Genomic DNA, 15,192 nt, shown 5'->3' with positions numbered 1-15,192 from the left:
TCTTTGAGTCCATAGCCTATTGGTTTTCCTACTACTTCTCTGGCCACTGTGTTTCCATCTATTTTGCTGGCTTCTTCTCTTCTTCCCAATCTCTGTATGTGATGAGTCCTAGTTTACTACTGAAGTCCCTTCTCCAACTCCATTCACTCCCATGGTGGGTGACTGCTCCACTCATGCTGCCAATTCCCAGACTTACATGTTTAACTCAGCCTTTACTCTAAACTCCACACTCATACCTAGGTGCCTTCTCCTCTTCACTTGTATACTGAATGACCATCTCAAAACTTACATTTTAAAGCATAAGTCTTGATTTCCCATCAAATGTGTTTCTTTCCCAGCCTTCTCCATCTCAACACATGGACATACCACCAATCTGCTTGAAGTTCAACACTTTAGAAACTATCCTTGATAGCTCCTCATCCTCTAATCCTCCACTCCCATTTGCAACCTCTGAAGAATTCTCAAATCTGTCCACCTTTTCCCACCTTGGTGAGCACTGCTCTGATCCAAGCCAGCAACATCTCTCACCTTGAATGCTGTGAGTTCATCTTAATGCATCTCTCTACTGCATGCTTTGCCTTAACCATAGAGGACAGTGGCTGAGTACCAAAACTCTGGAGACAGATGTCTGGGTTCAAATCTTAGCTCCAACATGTGCAACCTGTGTGACCTGGACAAGTTTCTTAACTTTTTTTGGTCTCATTTGTTTGTTCATCTATAAAATGAGAATAAAAACAGTACCTATTTCATATGGTTATTATGAGCACTAAATGAGTTAATATATGTAAGCACTCAGAGCAATGCCTGGCATATAATAAGCACAATCAATAAATGTTAGCTATTATCATCAGCTATTATTACCATGCATTTTTCATGGAGTAGCCAGAGCGATCTTTTAAAAACATAAATTAAATCCTATCATTCCTGTGCTTAAAACTCTCCAGTGATTTCCCTTTTCGGTGCAATAAAATGCTAACACATTACCAGGGCCAAAGGTCCCATATTTCCTAACCCTTGGTTCCTCCAATCTCTGCTCATAGCTCTGTCCCCATCATACACTATCCTCAAGCTATACCCGATTTATTTTCTGTCCTTTACCATTCCAAGCTCCTTGCTTTCTCTGGTGCATTGCCCTCATTCTTCCCTCTGTCTGGAATGTGCATCCCTCTTTCCAACTGTTCATAGGGCTGACTTTTCTTTTCTCAGATTTCAGCAAATGACCTCCCTCTCTTTGAAATCCTCCCTGCCATGTGCCTAAAGGAGTGTCCCTGCCCCAGTCATTCTTCCTCTTCTTTGCCATGGGACTTAGCACAATTTTCAGTTGTCTTATCAGTTTGTTGGCTTATTTTGTAGTCTACTCTTCCCTTTTACTACAGTGTGGGGTTTCTGAGACCACAGACTTCTCTTATCTCAAACAGTCATAGATCTGAGGACCTAAAACAGTGATTTTAGGTTTGTGAACACTTATGTTGTGAAGTGTTCACAACATAAGTGTTCACAAACCAGCTGGTGGACGAAAGGAGAGATGACCCTTGAGCCAAGATTTTAAGGAATAAATAGGAATTTTTCAGATACACAATGAGAGCAAGAATTTGAGGCAAAGGGAACAGCATTTGCAAATGCATACAGATGTGAAACAGGGTAGGGCCTTGCTATCAGAAAAATGTGGTGTGGTCTTTAGACCAGCAATATTGGCCTCATCTGAGAGCTTATTAGAAATGCAGAACTTTGGGTCTCCAGCCTAGACCCACTGAATCAGAATCCACATTTTAAGAAGACTTTCAGGTGATTCCTTTGAAAAGAACTGGAATAATATGTTCAAGGAACCAGTAATAGTCATTATGTCTAAAGTACACAGGGAAATATATGATCTAGGATATTAATTCAGCTGGTGTGTGAGACATAGAATAACAGTGGCTTAAAAACACCAGAGAAGTTTATTTGCATCTCATGTAAATCTCCAAGCTCAATGACCACTTTTTGCTAAGTTTATCAAGGGCCTGGACCATTCTAAGGAGTCTGGCAAGGTGAATTTTCTTTCTCTGTCCTCTGATCAAGATTGACTGTGATTTTGAGCTGCCACTTTGCGCTTAGTGGAAGCACTCATTGCTGGGCTGCATTGCACAATATCTGGTGGGCACCTACTACCTGCCAGACAGTGTTCTGGGGACATGGCAACGAGGGGATATAACTCCATCCTTTAAGGAGGTTGGCATGAAAATGGATTTTATAATACAGTTCCAGATCCCTCTGTGTGACTTGCCAGATTTCCCTGTTAGGAATAAAGGTCAGCAGGGTGAAGAGGAGGGATTGGGGAGTGAAGCCTCGGAGGACTGAGGTTGGGGAGAACCAGGGTGAGAGGGAGCTAGAAGACTTAAAATTTTCTCCTTCAAGAAATCCATTGGAGCAACAGAAAAAAAATAAAGACAGCAATGTGTTCTAACATACCAAGTAATACAAAAAAGGAATCCATGAATCTACAATATTAAAGTTTTATTTTTTAAAGTTGTATTAAAAGTTATTTGGGAAAAGGAAATACATACACTATCAAACAACATCCCACAGAGAACTGATTAATTACTCAGGGAAGGGGATAACCTTTTATCTTTACAATGACGAAATCTGGCAAACACCATATTTACTATGTGATCATTTTAAAGTCATCAGTGATAGGGCTAACTGGAATCATGTGATTCAAACTGAGGATTATTCTGAAGAATGACTGGCTTATGCTGTTCAAAAGTGTCAGTATCTTGGGAGAAAAAAAGGCTGAGAACCAGTTTTAGATTATGGGCTAACAAGAAATGACAACTAAATGCAATATATGATCTTTGATTGGATCCTACATGGCAAAGAAATGTTCAAAGGACATTATTGGAACAATTGGGGACACCTGAATATGAACTGTATATTGGATAACAGTTCTCTAATATACTGAATGAGATGATAATATTGTGGATAGGCATGAAGATATTCTTTTTCTTGGAGGATACATGCTAAAGAATTTAGGGGTGGATTAAAATGTTGCCAATTTACTCTCAAATGGTTTAAGGGGAGAAAAGTATATAGGGAAAGAGATAGGATGAATGTGGCAAAATATTAAGAGTTGGTGCATCTAGGTAAATGGTTGTTAGGTATTCATTGTGTTACAATTGCAGCTTTAAGGCATTTAGAGGCACCTGCTTAGTTCAGTCGGTTACGTGGTCAACTCTTGATTTTAGCTCAGGTTGTGATCTTGGAATGATGAGATAGAGCCCCTGCATCAGGCTCAGCGCTTAGTAGGGAGTCTACTTGAGATTCTATAACCTCTCTCTGTCCCTCCCCCTGCTTGTGTTTGCACTGTCTCTCTAAAATGGGGGGGGGGGGAGATAAATCTTTAAGAAAAAAGAAAGGTTTAAATTTTGTTTTAAGTAAAAAAGAGTGTTTTACTATACCTGGTGGCTGATCCTATACAGACCAAGATCAGTGTATACAGTGGGTTCTCAAAACTCCCATCACTTGGGATTTGGTTTAGCCTGGCCCCTGGGCCATTAGCCTGCACCCCAGGAAGTGAGGTGGAGTCTAAGCAGAAGGGACAGAGGAGCTGGGGTCCTGCAGGCTCAGATTTAGCCTCTGTCTGAAGCTTACACCCAACGCTTCCCTTTGGAGTATCTGCACTAACAAGTCGTGAATACACAGCGCCTGACAGACTGGGGAACACCCGATGATGAAAGCCCACTTTCCTTTTCAGCAAGAATTGAGACCGAAAGCCGCATGCCATAGGCCCCTTTTCCACCCACTGGGGAGGGTCAGGGAGAGAGGGGAAGACCATTAGGGTGGAATGGGGTTCTGGGGTTTTCTTTGCAGGAGGAGGGTATTATTTAGGGTAGGCAGAGGAGCTAAAGATGAGATGAAATTCTGATTGTGAGTTGGGGCGGGTGAATTTAAACAACATTTTTAGTCACAGATGGTTGAAGAGAAATACAGAGAACAGGCCCCAGCACCTCGTCTTCCTAGCTGATTGCAGGGAGGGGGAGCTTGCTAATGAACACATTGATTTCCCAGCTCCTTGGAACAATAGCAAATGCTTTTTGCAGTTATTAATTGGGATCCCACAGCAGGTGTGGGGGATGGAAGGCACTGGTGATTCTAAGTTTATCTTTGGGGGTTAGGAGAATAGAAAGAATTTAAAGAGCAAGGAGGAAGTTCACGGGCTATCACAGCAAGAGGGCTAGACTGGATGATCCAGGGTGATTTCAACTCTCACCTTGCTGTGAGCAGCTGACTTTTTAAATATTTGTTTTTCTCATTGATAAAAGTTAGAATAATCATTTTCCTTCATATGGATCATATGAAAACCAAGTATACTAGTTACTACAGGTACAAAGTGCTTTGTAAGCTTTCCAGGTTACACACTATTTTTCTTGTCAGTTATTTATTTTAAAAGTGTTTATTAAGCACCTACAGTATACTAGGCTCTGTGCTAGGTTCAAGGAATGTGGCAGTGGACTGGAAAATATAGTCCCTGCTTCCATGGAACCCGTGTTCTAGCAAGGAAGAGGGACATTGGTCAAGTGATTACAAATGCACCGAGATATGTCAGCTGCTGTTCCAACAGAAAGCATAAAACAGGTTAACCCAGGAAGATCCCCTACAGGAAGGAATAGCATTAAGGTGACTCGTAATAAACAATAACACTACCAGCCTTCCCCATGGACCAGGGTGACAGGCTTAAATACCAAGGTGAGTCAGATGGAGAAAGGTCTGAAACCTTGTGAAGGGATTGACTTATATTTCCGCACTGAGGTTAGACAAGCCAGTGTGTCCTCAGAGTGACCCCTATGGTCCAGCTAAGGTTGCTTAGCCTTGTCCAGTAGGCAATCCTAGAACAGGACATTCCTCATTCTTGTGAGGCTGACATACTGATAATGAAGCTCGAGCTTTCCCAGAGTGGTCAGGCTTATCTCCCTGCTCCCAAATCAAGAGGCAGCAGAAACTGAGGTCTCCTCTGATACACCCAGCATCCTACAGTGCATGGTCCAAGTGTACCTGTCTGAGGAAGACTCCTCCATCCCACTAGCTCAGTGCCTGCCATGTTCCCTAATGACTGCCATGAGCCTGTGCCTAGTGGCACTTGTGGTATCTGCCCCCAGTCCTAGCCCAACCTGCGTTTTATAAAATCACCCTTGAAAAACAGGACTTCTGGATGCAGACAGGATAGACTAGGATAAAAAGCATATGTCAGGAAGGGAGATTTGCATTCCCTTCCATTGGGAATGTGTTTCCTGAGCAGCCACGAAGAGAGGAGTTGGATGCTGGGCACAGAGTACTCAGAGTACATCCACTTCTAGTAGGGTCCAGGGCAGGACCGTTGAAACAAATGCTGCATGCCATGCGAGAGTGAAGACAAAAATTGGATGAAAGTATCATGGGGGGTTCTGAAGAAACTTTTTTTCCTACTTTTCATCCATGGATGGCTTTTCATAAATCTGAAAAGCATTGCTGCTTTGTGAATTCTGGTTTCCTCAAGTGGTGGGGGGGTTATGATGATGGTGGTGTGGTCTGTGCAAGTGAGTGGTTGAGAATCAGGAGGGGAACTGAGGGGGATAGGAGGAGTGGGTGGTGTAACCCTTAAGACAACCTTCAACTACTTTGAACTTTTTTCTGTTAATAATGTCTCTGTCTGCTGTAATCATTTACCAGTCTGTAATATGGATATAAATACTGCTTGTATTCTTTAGAGAGAGATTTCTTGACTAGGAAAAAATGAATTTTCTAAGTACTTCCACATCTAACAATGGGATAGGATCATACACTTTCCTCTTTGCCTCTAGGACCTGGATGAAATTAGGAAAGAGCTTCTATTTCATGAGGAAACTTTTATTATTATTATTATCATGTACTGTACTCCCTATTCAAGACTTCACAAAAGAAAAAAAGGAATAAAATTCACACATTTGTGAGAAACTGCTGATGCCTTTGAATATCTTCCCACAAGCAGGAAAATCTGGTATTAAAAAAAAGTTGAATTTCCCACATATGAAAGAACACATTTATTGATGATATGGATGAATAAAAACCATCAAGTAAATGTTGTTTAGGTTAAAACAAAAAAGCTGCACCTTTATTCCCAGTCTCTAGAACAAACCAGTCCCCACCCCCATCCTACCCACAAAATGCAAGGAAAAGGTGAAAAAAATATTGCATTTATTTTTTTCAGTTAGTGCATACACATATAAAATTTATATATATTCCAGGAATATCAAAGATCAGCTGGTTATATGTTCTAAACACTTTATGTGTATTAACTCATTTAATACTACAACAGTCCTATAAGTAAGTTGACTGTGATCATCCTTCTTTTCACAAATGCGGGAACAAAGAGGTCACAGGGATCATAAAGCTGAGACATGGTGGCACTGGGAGTTGAACTCAGGCAACAGAGCTTTAATGTCTGCAGACTTAAAAAAAATATAGGCCACTTGCAAATGTAAAACTTGTAAAGTCTAATAAATATAGACCACATGTATGCTGCCTAACACTTTTCTTTTTACTAAGTCCCGTTGGTCAAAAGTCTTTCATATTTGAAATAAAACCTTCATCAAAAATTTGAAAATCATGTACATGGGACCTCATTATTATTTCTTACAACTTCATGTGAATCTACAATTATCTCAATTCATACTTAAGAAAAATTGACTAGCATCATACGTATCCATTAACAGTTTCTAATATACAGTGAATTAAAATAAAATTTAAGTTACAAAACTACCTATTTTAAGCGTGCCTGGGTGGCTCAGTGGTTGAGCGTCTGCCTTTGGCTCAGGTCATGATCCCAGCGTCCTGGATCCCTGCATGGAGCCTGCTTCTCCCTCTGCCTGTGTCTCTGCCTCTCGTCTTGTATCTCTCATGAATAAATAAATAAAATCTTAAAAAAATAAAACTACCTATTTTAGAGTTAAAATCACTCTGTAACTGTAGAGAAATACTGCACAGAAACATCCCAGCCATTGGGAGTGGTAGGCTTGAAAATAAGATGGGTCAAAGTCCCAGTCAAACTTGGTTTTGAGAAACCCCCTTCACCTGTCTGAGCCTCAGTTTCCTAAATACATAAAAGGAGACAGTGATGCCTACTCCATTGCATTGTTGGAAAGCGTCAGACTTGCAGTCAGGGTTGTCTGATTCCTAAGCTACTTGTTCTTAGCCACTGCACACCATCCTGAGTGGAAAGGCAGTAGGTGCCAACTTCAGGGAAGAGAGAGCCTGATGGGGCTTGTCTGTAGTCCCTGAAGTTACCCCTTCAGCCCCTTCTCATCACCCATTTTCCCCAGAACCTATTTCTTACTGCAGGGGCCATTCTCAGATTGTCATTGTCAACTCTGCTGGATTGAAACCTGTGTTCTTCCCAGGTCAACCTTTCCTTTCTCCCAAACAAGCTTCATATGGAGTCAGATCTCAGTTTTAAGATTTGCTTTTGCTGCGCAGATTCTGGTCAGCCACTTCCCCAGCTAGATCTCTGGTTTCCCGTCCGGTAACATGAAGAACCCATAGCAGGGTGCACAGTCATCTCCAAGGTGCTCAGAGCTCACCTCCTCTAGTGTTACCCCTCCCACTCAAGGAGTGAGAAATGCCTCCTCCCACCTCTTTCTGTAATCCCAGAGCTGCATTCTCCAGCCATTTCCTTAACCCTTTAAAAACATTGGCCCAGGGGTGCCTGGGTAGCTCACTCCATTGAGCACCTTCAGCTCAGGTCATGATCCCCAAGTCCTGGGATGAAGCCCCACATTGGCCTCCCTCTGTAGCAGGGACTCTGCTTCTCCCTCTCCCCTGCCTCTTTCCTCTGCTAGTGCTCTGTCTCTGTCTCTCTCTCTAAAAAATAAAATCTTTAAAAAATTAAAATAAATTTAAGAATAAAGACATTGGCCTCAGGGAGGTGAGAGATACAGTTGTGAGATTATATTGTATGAGAAAGGGCACCAGCTGGGTACTCCAACCCTAAACCATATCAGGTTTCCATCATGAAGGCATGAGGCAGCCTGTGGCCTAGGGAAATCGAGAAGAGGCTCTAATTGGCGAAACTCAGTGTTGCTAAACTAAAAATTTTGTGAAATCAATTGAGAAAAAAATCAATATGGGATTTTTTTTTCCACGATGAAAAGACAAGATTCCCACACAATTAAGAGCTGGGCCGCGGTTTCCACACTGCCTGTCATGTGCTCTTGTTTCTGTGCCACAACTGTTCATCAGAAATAATTAAACATTTTCCCATGGGCAACAATTACTTGCTTAAAATATTATGAGTAAGGAGAATACATTTATAATTACCTAACCTTTCTGAAGGTGAAAATATATATTATCCTTTGATAGAACAGAAAAAGGAGTTCCTGGATATGCCAGCACTCTGTGCTGTATCTATCCAGATTACACTAATTGCCTTAAGGAATGGAACAATACTATTTTACACAACCAAATCTTTCATTTTCTGTAACTTTTAGGCATCAAATAATGGTTGCTCTTTCTTGTTGTTTTTGTAAGTCATTAAATAGCCAGTCTGTAGCTATTAGGATTGCCAGACAGCATCTCTGAATTGTCCCAATGCTAGTATATAATGAGAGTGGCAGTGTCTCCTCTTTTTCTTTCTTTCTTTCATTCTTGTTTTCTTTATTTCTCTCTTCCTTCCTTCCTTCCTTTTTTAATTGAATCATAGTTGGCATACAATATCTTGTTAGTTTCAGGTGTACACCATAGTGGTTCAATATTTTTATACATTACAAAATGATCCTAATAAGTCTAGTTACCATTCCCTACATTACATGCCCATGACTTATATATTCTATAACTAGAAGTTGGTACATCTAAATCCCCTTCATGTGTTTCACTTGCCCTCCCAACTCCTCCCCATTTTGGTGAACCAACTATTTTTTTTCTGTATTTATGAGTCTGTTTCTGTTTGTTTGTTTTGTTTTTAGATTCCATATATAAGGGAAATCATACAGTATTCATCTTTTCATCTTTCTCTGACTTACTTCACTTAGTGTAATACCCTCTAGGTATATCCATGTTTCCACGAATGGCAAGATTTCATTATTTTTTTATGGGTAATGGTCTCACACACACACACACACACACACACACACACACACATACCCCACTTCTTTATCTATTCATCTATCAATTGACTTAAGGTTGCTTCCCTACTTTGGCTATTGTGAATAATGCTGCAATGAACATAGGGGTATTTTCATTTTCTTCAGATAATTACCCAGAAGTGGAATTGCTGGTAGTTCTATTTTTAATTTTTGAGGAACCTCCATATTGTTTTCTACAGTGGCTGCACCAGTTTATTCCCTCCAACAGTGTGCAAGGGTTCCCTTTTCTCCACATCATCACCAATACTTGCTCTCTTTTGTCTTTTTTATAACGGCCAATCTGACTGGTGTGAGGCGATAATCTCATTGTGGTTTTGACTTGCATTTCCCTGATGGTGACTGATGCTGAGCATCTTTTCCATGTGTCTGTTGGCCATCTGTGTGTCTTCTTTGGAAGAATGTCTATTCAGACCCTCTGTCCATTTTTAAATCAGGTTGGGCCCTTTTGAATATATGAAGTTAATGTAAGTTTTTATACATTTTGGATATCAATCCCTTATAAGATGTATGATTTGCAAATATCTTCTCCCATTCAGTAGGTTGCCTTTACATTTGCTTGATAGTTTCCTTTGTTGTGCAGAAGCTTTTTAGTTCAATGTAATCTCATGTTAATTTTAGCTTTTGCTGCCCTTGCCTAAAGAGACTGACCCCAAAAAATATTGCTAAGACTGATGTCAAAGAGCTTACTGCCTATGTTCCCTTCTAGTATTTTTTATGGTTTTAGGTCTTACATTTAAGTCTTAAATCTACTTTGAATTAGCTTTTGTATATGGTGGTCCAATTTCATGTTTTGCATAATGCTGTCTAGTTTTCCCAGCACCATTTATTGAAGAGACTGTCTTTTCTCCATTCTTGCTTCCTTTGTGATAGACTAATTGACCATACATGTGTGACCATGTATATTATATATATGTGGGCTCTCTGTTCTATTCTCTTGATCTGTATGTCCATTTTCATGCCAGTACCATAATATTTTGATTATGATAGCTTTGTAATGTAGTTTGAAATGGTCTTTCTTTGGAGTTGGTTGCTTTGTTAACCACATGCAGATAAACACCACGAGCCCAGTATTCTGCATATTTTTACAACTTTCCTGATTTTACCTTGAACACACACACTGTGAAAACAACGTAACAATCACAGTAGTTAACACCCTGAGAGCTCACATCCTTTTAGGCACTTCTAAATGTTTTATGTATACTGTCTCATTTAGTACTCACAATAATTCCATGAAGCAGGTTACTATTAACATCCCCATCTTACAGATGAGAGAACTGAGACCCAGACATGTTCAGTAACTCACCCAAGATCACACAGCTAATAAGTGAAGCACTGGTCCAGAGTCTATCCCTTTAGCCATGACATTGAAAGATCAGATTTCTCTATCAAGTCACTTTGGTTCAGTATTTTTTGTTAACTGGAAAAGAACATAATTTCTGTAAAATACTTCTCAGAAGGCTGAATGCAATCATGTGTTTATACTAAAGCCTTTTTTTTTCCTGTTTGGCCTTAATGCTAGTTTTCAAGTCTACAGGTAATTAAAACAATAGAGTAGCAGTTACCACTAACTGAGTCTATATCCTGGGCTAAGCATTGATCTAGGATCCTCACTTTCTTCCTGCCCCCTTCCCTATACACGTGATAATGATACAAGGTAGATAATATCTTTGATTTACATGTGGATAAACTGAAGCCTAAAAGGGTTAATTGATATAACCAAAGTCACAGCCAGTACACAGCCTGTTGTGTACAACAGGGACTTCGAGGCATATGCCCCTTTAACTCAGCCAATTTTATCACAAGTATTGTGTGCCAGGCACTGTCCTTGGCTCTGGCAGTAACATCATGAATTAAACCTCAAACCCACTACCAGCCTGGGACATCGTTGGCTCATACAACCACAATGTTTTAGGGGCAGTAGTTCATATAGTTATCGGCATACTTTCTTCTGAAATGTTCTCTTCCTCATTTTAGGAAAACTGAGTTTTGATAACTATTCCACAGGATCTAAAGTTATATAAAATTCTTTGAGGTTCTGCAGAGTCTTTTTAAAAACAGCAGTGTGGGTAGCTGAAGTGGTTGAGCATCCAACTCTTGGTTTCAGCTCAGGTCATGACCTCGGGGTCATGGGATCAAGCCCCAAATCAGCCTCTGTGCCGAACACAGAGTCTGCTTGGGATCCTCTCCCTCTCTTCCTCCTCCCTCTCCCCTGCTCCTGCACTCTCTCTCTCTAAGAAAAACAAATAAAATATTCAAAAACAAATAAATCAATAAATATAAAAAGAGCAGTATGCATTTTTATGTTTGCATATATCACTGGTATGAGGCTATTATCTCAGAACTCAGTTTCTGTCTCTGATTTTGTCTCTGTACTGTAAAACAGCTGACAGCAAAGCTCAGTATCCAATATTAGCTCATTGTCAGAGCTAGATTACTCTGTCCCAGGAATTATGTGGAAAATGAAACAAAACATAGTGTGGGGTCTCCCTCTCAGTAACTACGGCTACTTTTTCTTCTTTTGCAAATTCTCTAGAAGGAATAGTATGATGGTTAAGGCCACAACTCCAGAGCCAGACTGCCTGGTTTCAAGCCTCATTTCCAACACCTACCAGCTGTGTAATCTTAGGCAAATTACTTACCCTTTCTGGGCTTCATACTTCCTTATTTGTGAAAGGAGGATGGTGGAATCATAGTGCCTGTCTCATGAGTGGACTGAATTGTAAATATGTGTTTGTGTTTAGGACAAGAGGGCTCAGTAGGTGGACCAAGTGTTGGCCATTGTTACTGACAGTCATCTGTAGACTTGAATTTCATTTATAATTTGAAAAGGCCTTATTTTTTAAGACAGAAAAATAGTGCTTCACAATCTACTTTTTCAGCTCTCAACGGGCCACCGTGTTCTTTAAATCTTCCCTCCTGGGGGATTATTCACAGCCATTCTTCCATGGACTTTTCCAGAGAGGTAGAGGTCTGCATTGCAGCAACTTGGTACAATTAGCCCAGACTGCTTTATGGGTGTTGTCTTTAAACAGTGTGATGCAAGTGGATGGATTATTTGAACAGGCTGTAAAGTTTTAATTGGTGCAGCTGATAAACCTCTCCCGGCTCCCACCCCCTACAAGCTGTTAGGTGTTTCATGTTGCACATTGCATAGTAAGATTAACTCTCAACTGATCCTTTCCCTTTTCCTATTGCCCCTTAGAAAACCTTTCTCCACAGGGCAGCCAGAGTGATCTTTTTCAAATGCAAATCAGATAGGACACTTTTCTTCTGAAACCCTTCTAGTTTCTTCCTATTGCACTGAGAATACAATCCAGACTTCCCCAGCAGTACAAGGCCCACCTCACACCTATGCTTCAAGCACACTGGCCTCCTTTGGGTTTACTAAAACATGCCAAGCTCCTTCTGAGACCAGGGTGCTTATCTTTTGATTCCCTCTGTCTGGAATATTCTTCCCTGGCTATTCACAAGCTGGCATTTTCTCATGCTTGTGGGCTCAATTGAAGAGGCCTGCACAACCTCCCTACCTTAAGTGAGCACTGCCTCCCCTCTCCATCCTTCTCTCCTTTAGCATATTGCTTTTTTCTCTACTAGCGCATTTCCCTATCTGTAATTATTTCCTTTCTTTATATGTTTGCATCTTCTTGCCAGCTTGTTTTGCTTGAATATATACTTCCAGAGGCCTGTGTGGCTTTCACTATATCTTGAATGCTTAGCACAGAGAATCCAAGTGACGTACCCAGTCCATTGAAGCTTGACTAATTTTCTCTGGAGTATCTAGAACCACATGCCCTATTTGCTTTTGTCTTTTGCTTTCAATGTCCTTTGCTAATTCACTTGATTTTTTTTCAACGGAAAATGAAACAAGTCAGGGCACCTGGGTGACTCAGTGGTTAAGCATCTGCCTTTGGCTCAGGTGGTCCTTGGATCCCCCTGCCTCTCTCTCTTTGCCTCTCATGAATGAATAAAAAAATTCTGAAAGAAAGAAAGAAAGAAAGAAAGAAAGAAAGAAAGAAAGAAAGAAAGAAAGAAAGAAAGAAAGAAAGAAAGGAAGGAAGGAAGGAAGGAAGGAAGGAAGGAAGGAAGGAAGGAAGGAAGGAAGAGGAGAGAGAGAAAGTAAGAGAAAGAAAAAGAAAGAAAGAAAAGAAAGAAAGAAAGAAAGAAACAAAGAAAGAAAGAAAATGAAACAAGTCTCTGTGTTGTTAGTAAACTACTATGATATTTATTTTATACTTTGTTTATGCTTGTGAACAGGAGAGGGAGAGGTAAACATCATCTCTGGTCACAGAATTTTCCTTTTCTTCCCCTGAAGTGGGACATCCTGTGTTCTGCCTTAGGATCCTTTGTGAAAGCAAATTGGGACTCTATGAGGAGGTAAATAAAGCAGTGGTTCTCAAAGTGTGATTCTCAGATCAGCAGCATCACTATCATGTGGAAACCATTTAGAATGAAAATTTACAGGTGCCATGCTAAACTTCCTGAAGAAAACCCTGGGGGTGGGCCCAGCAATCAGCATTTTAACAAGCCCTCCATGTGATTCTGATGCATGCTTTCAGATCCTCTGAAAGCAAAGCAACCCTTATCAGAGAGGGATGGAAAAGTTTTAAGTTTTATGAATGTTTATGCAACTCAATAGCTTAGAGATAGGTCATTAGCATCGACTGTATGACAGGAATTGCTGGGGTGCCTGGGATTCAGGGTTAAACCAGAAAGAGTCCCAGTCTCAAAGAATTCACTGTCTGGTGGAGAGAGTGGCAAGTATATAGTCTACTGTGTGTTGGGAAAGAGGAATGCAGAAAGAGCTAAGGAAGGGCAGGAAGGAAGGACTCTGTCAGTTGGGAGTTTTCCAGAATAGCATAGGGTAATAGTAAAAACGTGTGGGCTCAAGAGACAACTGGCCTGAGTTTAAGCCAACCTCCCCTATTTACGAGCTGTGTATCCCTGTATAAGTTACTCAGCCTCCGTGTGCCTCAGTTTCCTATCTTAAAAATGATAATGGTAATACTAGCATAGGGTCATTGTGCTGAACAAATGAGTTCTGAAGCAGAAGCACTTGGAACAGCACCAGGTTCATTGTGAGCACTCAGTATTAACTGCTATTGTCATCATCATCTGATTGCAAGCAGAGGGTTTCAGGTGTGCTTAATTCTTGAGAGCAGGTAGGTAAGGGTGCGGGGAGGTTATTTAGGCAAATTAATAAAAGGTTTCCACAATAATTGATAGCAGATCTTGCTACTCAAAGCACGATCCTTTCCCAGCAGCGTCAGCATCATCTGGGGGCTCGTTAGGAATGGAGCACCTCAGGCCTCACCCCAGATATACTGAATCAGAGCCTGCATTTACACAAGAGGCACAGGTCATTTTTTTTAAAGCCAAATTTTAAAAGTTGAAGAACACTTCAATGTAGAATGGTGTAGAATGGTGATTCAGAGCCCCAGGTACACATCCCTAGAGAAGGCACCAAGGTCAGGAGATGAGATCCGGGTTGTGGGATTGTGCATTTGCAACAGGAGATGGTGGAAGAGCAGAGGAGGTGTGCACGAGCAAGGTCAGGGGAGGAGGATGCAACCTGGGCCTTGGGCACATTCGAGGTGGGGAAGCCAGGGCTGTGGTCACCTTCCTTCTGAGGGTGCTCAACATGGCAGCCATGAGAGGGCTAGAGGGCGGGGCAGCCAGTGCAGGTAGAGGCCAGGGAGGGATTTCTGAAAGAAAAGGCGAGCCTCAGATGCCCTGAAGACGTAGAGGAGGAAATGAGTTTGAGGATTATCAGAAAATGGCTCCAGCTGAGCAGGACTACACGTCAGGACTGAGGAAGGCAGAGGAGGCAAGCATGACTTAGGGCCCGAGTTTACAAAGCTACTCTTCGGAGATTTTTGTTCATAACTGTCTTTAAGGGTTCCTGTCTGGCTCCATTTCCCAAAGACCACCCAGTGAAGAACCTTCTATTCTTATCCACATAAGGATTTCTTACAACACACTCAAAAAGCATTTGGGATTGTTTCCAGAGGATGAGGGTTTGGAGACAAAAATGTCCTGTCAGATCTCAGGTATGGTGGTGGTATTT

The 15,192-nt window shown here is 41.1% G+C and overlaps 1 protein-coding gene across 20 annotated transcripts in view; it reads left to right on the top strand.

The window, feature by feature from the left end:
• The window catches only part of DAB1 (DAB adaptor protein 1), a 1,166,965-nt gene that overhangs the window by 358,283 nt on the left and 793,490 nt on the right, over nt 1-15,192 (top strand). The gene's annotated exons all lie outside the window — the stretch shown is intronic.

Source organism: Canis aureus, chromosome 3 (genome assembly GCF_053574225.1).
Source record: "Canis aureus isolate CA01 chromosome 3, VMU_Caureus_v.1.0, whole genome shotgun sequence".
NCBI classification, from domain to species: domain Eukaryota; kingdom Metazoa; phylum Chordata; class Mammalia; order Carnivora; family Canidae; genus Canis; species Canis aureus.
This window is presented reverse-complemented; position numbering and strand designations above follow the sequence as displayed.